The sequence below is a fragment of the Mercenaria mercenaria genome, unplaced genomic scaffold (genome assembly GCF_021730395.1).
Source record: "Mercenaria mercenaria strain notata unplaced genomic scaffold, MADL_Memer_1 contig_2183, whole genome shotgun sequence".
Taxonomy (NCBI): Eukaryota; Metazoa; Mollusca; class Bivalvia; order Venerida; family Veneridae; genus Mercenaria; species Mercenaria mercenaria.
This window is the reverse complement of record NW_026460224.1, coordinates 47,761-56,468: the sequence shown is the minus strand read 5'-3', so window position 1 is coordinate 56,468 and position 8,708 is coordinate 47,761.

Below are 8,708 nucleotides of genomic sequence, written 5' to 3'. Positions count from 1 at the left end.
TCTCATTTTTCAACAATTATGTATGAAAACGGGTTTTTTCTACGGCTTCAGTGCCATTCTGTTATTGACAAACATGGAATATTTGGGTAATATGATTAGCAAAATACCAAGAACTTTACATGGTACTATGTTTTTCTTAAAGTTTAGAGTAACCATGGCAACAGAGATGTTTAAAATAGCTTATATGTTGCATTTTATCGTAATTTCTTATAAAGAAATATTATATAAAATTATCTTTCTTGTTAATGTAGCTTTAAAACATTTTATTTCTAACGTTAGTAATATTTTCGTATGAATTGCAGTGAATTTAACAAATTTCACAGCTTAAAATACTTACAGTAGTGCCCGTCGTCTGACATTTTTATTGAAAAATCGTTCTGCATGCTGCTATTATTCTCATGGATATTGTTGAAATGAAAATAAAAAGCCGAAGCTGTGTTCCTTAAATAGACCAGTGTCAACGCTTTTGAATTTTACAATTAGACATATAGGTCACGGGCTTCGTTTCCATGGTAACATCAATTTATTTCAAGACACCACAATTTTATACTGAAATTTGAACAATTCTAGAGCTTAGTTTTAGTATTTAAGTAACAAATTATCAACGGAAACTGGGAAATAGGTATAACAAATCAAACTGCCCAATTTTTATATGTAAATGACCGTAATAAGTTATCTTCCAGCCAACTATATTCCCAATCACATCAGTTACCATCATACATTTTCTTACATTCCGCATAACATTTCAATATAATTACATAAAAGAAGCAAAATATTGATCATTTTTCAGAGCAAAAGACTAATAAAAAGTATTTCAGCAAATAATGGCTGTTTAAAAATAGTTCAAATAAAGAAAAAGCACAGAATAACGTACTTTCAAAATAAAAGCTATTAATTTTGCGCGGTAACTGACACGTAACGTCATGACGTCAATGACGTCATTTTAAGGCAACAATGTTTTGAAGCGTTTCTGCGGCAATTCTTTCATTATTTCTGCATTATTAAACCATTAAACATAAGATCGGAGGCAGGTTCAAGATTTACTTCCAGAAGAATGGATATACAAACACATTTAGTTTGTCGTAAACGTCGTCGTAAATCGTCACGTTAGCTTCCGGTTGGACATGCGCACTTACAAATATCAAGGTAACCTACCTCCTTAAGTTAACTGAGTATCACTTCTGTATTTCTTTGAGGCTGGTACTGATTTTTAGCAATGAGGAAAATTTACTGTCAATACTTGTACCATGATTTGTTGTAAAAAGACAAGACTGTGATAGGGTAAATGGAGCTGGGATAAATACTGTTCAGCGGGCACCTACAACAGCCTTCTCTCTATTATCTGACCTCGTTGTCATAAATTTCCTTTTTGGAAGTATGTTTTTCTTGAGACCACTGAATTTGTCGTTTATTACAAGATAGTTTGGTATTATCATTAACAAAATGCTATACATTAAAATGTGTGGACATGAACTTTATATTCATTTTGGCCTAAAATCGTATACAGATGATAGCGACATGCTAATGTATCCGCGAGAATAGTTTCTGCTGGTTCCAGATATGTTGCGGAATGTAAACGTCCGCGACAGCAACCAGCAGTCTTTGGAAAGTCCATGTTACTAAAACAATCTGACGTAATTTGAATTTCCAGTATCTGGTAGTAATTGTCCTGTACTGAGAAATTTTGTAATGAATCATTGAAAAAAGAGAAAATCGAAAATAGAAGTTTATCAAAGGATGAAGATGTGGAGCCCGACGGAGGAACCATTCATTGGCAAACTTTGAACTTTGTAAGATTAAAATTCTTTCAAAGTATTGTAATCTATACTGAATCTATCCGGTAATTAAGTTACTACTGCTGCTTTTGTCGTGTCGTATTATGACTACATTCTAGTCCAATAAACTTGACGCGATCTTAGGAAATATTGAGTTATGTTTCTTATGGGTAATAACTTCAGTCGTGCCAAACACTCGAAAGACCAAAATAGTAATCTCCGGTATGCTTCGACAGAAACTAAAACAAACGCATGGCGCGACCAAATTTAGAGTATTGCTTAGAAAAAAAAACATCAGACAGAAATGGTACAGCGTCGAGCCCCCCGTTTGCATTCAATCGTTAACATAACACAAGTAGTTTCTCCCCCATGCTTGATTAACTTGGCTGGGAAACTTTAGAAGCTAGGCGGACTAAATTTCAAAATTCTTCTACAAGAGCTATCACAAATTAATCGATATCCAAGCAGATGCATACCTCAGATAAAACACTTTCATGACACGATCCAGCCACCAAATTCAGTTTCTACTTTACCAACCATCCAGCGACCAGTAGAAATACAGCTCCTCCCACAAGAACCATCCTCCAATGGAACGCACTACTAGGTTCTGAATCAGTTGCTGAGGCTGCCTTTTTGGCACATATCAAGAAGGAGCTATCTACCCAACCCTTCTAAATGGGGACTTTCCTCCAGTTGTTGTTATCTTAATGTTAAGACCCCTGAACTGGCACGGTGGGGACAGTTCCCTGATAGCGCCACGCACACCGGAGTGGCCAGAACATCTTTTCAGGAATATAACACAACTGGGCTTTACTTCTACCTCTTAAGTTTCACTATATTGCATTTGTCCGAATCTTTTCATACTTTAATTTTCATTCTTTTTTATCTTTTATTCTTGCGTACCGTGATAAAATGCTCAAATTTGACAGCATCACGTACAAATATAGATGAAGAGTGGAGGAAATTTTCGATGAAATTGTAATCGCTGCCGATTTGGGTTTAAATGCTGACTTTGTTGCGAATATGATATAAATTCAAATGGAACTTCGATTATCAAAAGGAAATTTAATTCCTCCTTGATTTGTATAAAAAATTTCAAATATTTTCCAAAATTACGAATTTTCTGGTATATTTAAAATATGTATGCACTGCAATCTGACTAAAGTACAGCTCCAGTGAACGCTACGCACATAGGATCTGAAGACGTGCTATTGATAGTCTTGTTCTGGCGACTCTTACGTTAGCCAGTCAGAGCCTACTTACAAAATTTTGATAGCAAAAGTAGAAGTTTAAAAAGTCTATATTTAGCCTGGGCTTTTCATATTTATAATATTCTTATGGCGACCACATCGCGACTACGCCTCCGTGTTTTGAGAGAAACCATATGTCATGGTAAGGACGTAAGGTGTCAGACAGCCAGTAAGCTCAGTCGGTAGGGCACTCGCCATGTAAGCGAGAGGTCCTGGGTTCGAGCCCCAGAATGACTGGACATTTTTCTCACCCTTTGACATTCGTCGCTATTTTGATGGTTCAGGCAAATGCTTGTTGAAACAAGCTCGTCTGATTGGTTAAAATAAAATGGTACTTTCTTCGAAGAAAAAGTTGTTTGGGTTGACCTGTTGGACAGTTTAGTCTACCCTCATGTGTCGTACTTACTAATCACCCCTTTTAGTCGGGTGCTATTTATCACGGTGTGAAGATTGTATGGATCCTCTGCGTGATCAGTGCATGATTCCTTTGATAAATGACGTAATTACGGCGTGTGATAGGGCAGAAAAACCTTGATTTTGTCAGTAACGATTTTGGATCTTAAGTGAACGGAGAAAGCGCAGAATTGATATATTAATAATAATAGTCTAATACTGTTTAAACTGGTGCACCTTCACCTCCCCACCGCCGCATTGGTGTATTGTTCCCATTCACCTACTCCAGTGCTTGTTCAGTAATTAGTAAAGCGATTTTTATATTGTCCGATATTTATGATTGTCATTTTAAGGGCGGTTTTTATGGAAATTTGAATAACAGCTTCTTTTGTTGTTTGATATTAATGAACGTCATTTTAATAAATTAAAAATGACAGTTTTCAATTACATTGTGTTACTCTGTTTTACTGCTTCCAAAAAGCAAATGAACATACTCCTTGCAGCCATTATTAGTAATTGCCTATTGTTTTTGTTGAGAATATGTTATAAACATCTTGGCATTGCCTTGTCCAACTGGCTCATATCAAAATATATTTGCGAAAATAGCAATATCGGATATCCAGAATATACAAAAGACGAATGTGAATGGGTCATTCTCAGATCTTCGTTTAGAAGATCAAGTACTTTAGTCAGATTGGTATGTACTGTAAACGATTAACGCTTACTGCGTCAACATTTATCCTCCATTACTTTTGTCCTCCGAAATTTTGATGGTGAGACTGTCCATCACAAGTATAAAACAATCTGACCGTCGAATTATTTTGACTAGGCTTGTAACATTCGTGCAGAGGACTATCATCAGTACATTCAATATCTTGTTGAGCAATCAAATAATGTTCTCTATTCACTGCATAGAAAATGCTTCCTCGCAGCCAGGCGTAAAAGTATACTCGCTTACTGAAAAAGCCCAATCTAGAGCAGGCCCATTGATCCTGCTATTTTTTCTGCAAAATACGCTGCACTATCAATACTGATTATATCACAGAGACGCAAGTCATATGAACAGTAGTTAAAGGTGAGAAAGATCTCACAAATGCAAGGTAATAAGAGTAGAAAGACAACGGTGATATGGATATAAACAAAAGAAATATCTTAAGGGGGTACATTAGACAGTTGCTCAACACGATATAGACGTACGCTGAACTATAATGACTATAATGTTAAGTTGTAAATACTTTCTCTACAGCTGAAGTAGGAAATTCAGGTTAAACTTATTGAAATGCATTGGAACTTCCGAAAACCGGACTTTCTTAAAACCGAAAAACTTTGAAAACCTCACGAAACTCAAAGTTTCCTCTAAAATTTGTTCTTATTTCTACATATTTTTAACTTCTGAAAACCGGAACCTCCGAATTCTGAAAATCGGATGATATTTGAAAGATAATGTACAAATGTATATTCTAACACTTAAGTTGACTTCCGAAAAAGGTTACTTACATACAATTAAAACGCATAGAATTAAAAAAAAAACATGAGGAAACTGCGCATCTAACTGTGGCTGACTGCAGATAATTGCTGTAGGGAAATTTTGGATCTAAGATATTGTACGAAAATTTGAATCTTTCAGTGACTAAATAAAGTTAACTAGAGCTGTCGGAGGACTTGAATGAATATTAAAGAAAGCAGAATAATATTGTAAAAAAATTGCAAAGTAATGGACTGGTATGGAACATGCCCATAGAATGCCAGGTCATGACAGCGAACAATTGTATTACGTTTCAATCCATTCCAATTTGTGGGTACTGGAATACCAGCTTACATACACAAACTTAATAAAAAAAGGGGCATAACCTTATAACAAAAAAAAAAGTAGAGCTATGGAACCTGCTGACGCAGGGAAGAGTCTTATAGCTCTATCTATTCTTTGAATAGTCGAGCTAAAAACTGCTTTAAGACATAAACAGAAAATAATTGCCTGAAGTATTGTTAATAAATCTTTTGTAGTATGTAAGTTGTATCAGATCAGATTTGATATATATATTTGTAGACTTTTCAATGTTCAATCATACTATTTTCCTAAACTACAAATGACAATATTGTCAGGATATTGGTTATATGACCCAGGGAATTGCCTACGCCTTTAGTATCTTGAACAATGGTTTGGGTCCAATCGCTAAGGTGACTATGTCTTAGACTAGCTGACAAACGATGTAGAATGTCCTTTGTTAAAACGTAGAGCCGGTGAGACCAAATATCTCGTATATAGAATTTTCCTCTGGCTACCTTGCCTAAATGATTCGTGTACCAATGATTTTAATTATGAGCTAGACAATTTCAGGGATCAGGCAAATCAATAAATGTTTCAAACTAACAATTTCCATTTAACTCAAACTCCAATAGGCTGGAGACTCTATACTTGACTGGTCTTTTTGTTGAAGTTCCCGTCAGACAATGTCTTTGAATCAACAACATACGAGTCCAATCGCATAGATGCTCGGCCTCTGTCCTCTCAAACTCTATATGACTGCCCTGATTCCTAGATGCTCAGCGCCTATATGCTATCACATGTAGCATTCAACTATCATATAGGTATATCCCCGATGCCTTGGCTGTACTTCGCCAGTAATGCTGAACCGTCTATAAGCTGGAACTCTCTTACTATCTCAGTAGATTACTAAACTCTGTGTCTCTGTCTCAACTTTCCGATGCTCAGCCTATATATGCTATCGTATATAGCATTCAACTACCCTTAAGGTAAAACTTCTATGCGCTGACCCTATAGCTCGAAACCTGGTTGAAAGTCTACAACTCTTCTTTAGTCTACGAACGTCCAAAGTCTTCTTATTAATAATTTATCCGCCCTGACAGGGTAACTGCAATAGTCTCCTTATCAAGGTACTGGGATAAATTATTAGTTGAATCCTCGAAATGTCTTCTTCAACCGCTGGGTTCAATGAGCTCTCTGTCATTCATCTACCTATTTATACCCCAGCAGACGTGTTATTTTTAGAACTTGTTTCTGCTTGGTTCAAATTTAAACATAACGTTTTACAACGAGTACTTGCTCTATCAAATATCTGGTTCCCTTTAACTTTTGCCTATGACATAATGTGCGAAGCTGGGACCCAGCTATCCATATAATGAACCCAAATCAACCATAAATGTCCCAAATTCTATTAATAACAGCAATTCAACAAAAATTATAGCAATGTCAACATGAAAAGGGAGTCAAGCACTATCTGTGCTTATGTGTTACGTTATCAATATATTAAATATACAAATAATTCTGACAATAGCCCCCTTCTCAAGAAAATACTTTCTGTTTTTAAAACCCTTAAGGAATAATTTGTATACAAAACAAAATCTCCTTTTCTTTTTACTATTTCTCGATTTTTAAAAATCATGTATCACTGCTATTATTAACATACATTCACTAATATACTGATTAAATCAGTATCAAAGATCAAACATCTCTAAAAGACTCAACATAAAGTATATGATCTCAAGAATATCATACAACGTTAATCTCCTGACCTTTTAATTAACTATCATCATTCTTCATGAATGATATTCATTTGTTTCTCTGATTGTGAGAGTACTTGTCATCTTTTCTGTTGACATAATAATTGTTTTCATCAAAACCTCCTTTTACATGATAACTCCCGTCAGACCTACGTATAAACTCTTTACCGAGATCATCTCTCATGTCATTTTGTCTCCATGACTTCTTATGGTTAGATTTATTTGGGCCATGGTCTTTATAACCCCTATTATCTCGTAGGTTAATATCTCTATCATATATACCCTTTCTGTTATGCCAACGTGATCCTCTGTTCACGTACTTAATAGATGACCTCTCATGATACAGGCAGAATCCTTGCTCATCAAAATTGTGTGACTCAAGTCTGTCATCAGATTGTCTCCAGTTTCTTTCTGTTCTATCATGATGCCTATATTCTTGCAAACCATGTCTACCGTAACTGCTCTTTGATGTCAGGTCAGTCTTTACTTTCTGGCAAAACCTTGTAAATTCATTTGTGATGCCTGGCCAATGAAAACTCGTTCGTATTTTATCAAGTGTCTCTTTAGCTGATAAGTGTCGCCTGGCTATTGACTTATGAGCTAATGTCATTACACTTCTCCTGAACTGTGTTGGGACTACTATCTGGTTAACAACTCTGCACTTCTTCTCCTCGAATAATACGTTTTTCCTCACTTCATAATGAAACCTGAAACCTCTTTTTGTTTTCAGTTTCGCCTTATCTGTAGCATAAGTCCAAAGTTTCTGTAACGTCTCATGATCTTTCTGAGCAATTTTCATTTGCTCAACATTAAACGTTTGCTCTTTTACTTCGCAAACCTCAGAGGGTTCTGTAATACCTACATTTATTGCATGCTGGGTTTCCGTCATCCCAGTTGTAGCAATATCTTCGCCGGATGAAGACTGTCTTTCATCTCGGGTTTTCCAGTTTATGTCTGGCTTATCTGAAACTCCCTTTATATTACCGATCATCAAATCGCATATCATATTTGACACAACCATTGCCTCAATTTCACCTGTAAAATATGGTGTATCAACTTGTATCTTTGCTGCAGGAACTGTCCTTGAACGTCTGTCAATCGCAACCATAAGATACGTCTTATCCAACATTTGATTCTCTGATACGTGATCTTTCCTGACAGCCGCCAACTCACAGCCTGTGTCTCTCAAAACCTGGACTTCTTTATCGCCTATATATCCTTTCTTCAATATCAAGTTCCTTTTACCGTTTGTTGAATCAATGGTACAGGTGCTTGCTATAACCGAAATGGATTTTCCATGTGCTAACATAAGTCGTCCATCTTCTATGCAGTCTTTTAACCGTTCGTCATCTAATAAAATTGCTATAACTGAGGCTGCAACTTTTCTGTCATCCGACTGTCTGTCTTTCTGCGCTTGGCCTTCCTTTCTCCAATCTATAGGTGTAGAATCTTGCGTTCCATGCCTATTTCTCTGTCTTTCCTCATAGGATCCCCTACTAGCTAAAGCAGCACCGCTTACTTTTCTCTTGGATAGGTCTCTGCATTCTCTAGCTATATGACCTTCCTTGTTGCATATAAAACATACAGGCTTTTTAAAAGCTGGCCTTTCTCTTTGTTGGGGCTGAGATGAAGGTGTCATACTTAGACGTTGTGGTGGCCTATTGGATGAGGAATTATTTTTCAAAACCCTGTTCGAGGTTATAGTACCACCATGCGCTTCAATGTACTGTTCTGCTAACTGTGTGATCTCAGCTCTCGATTTTGCAAC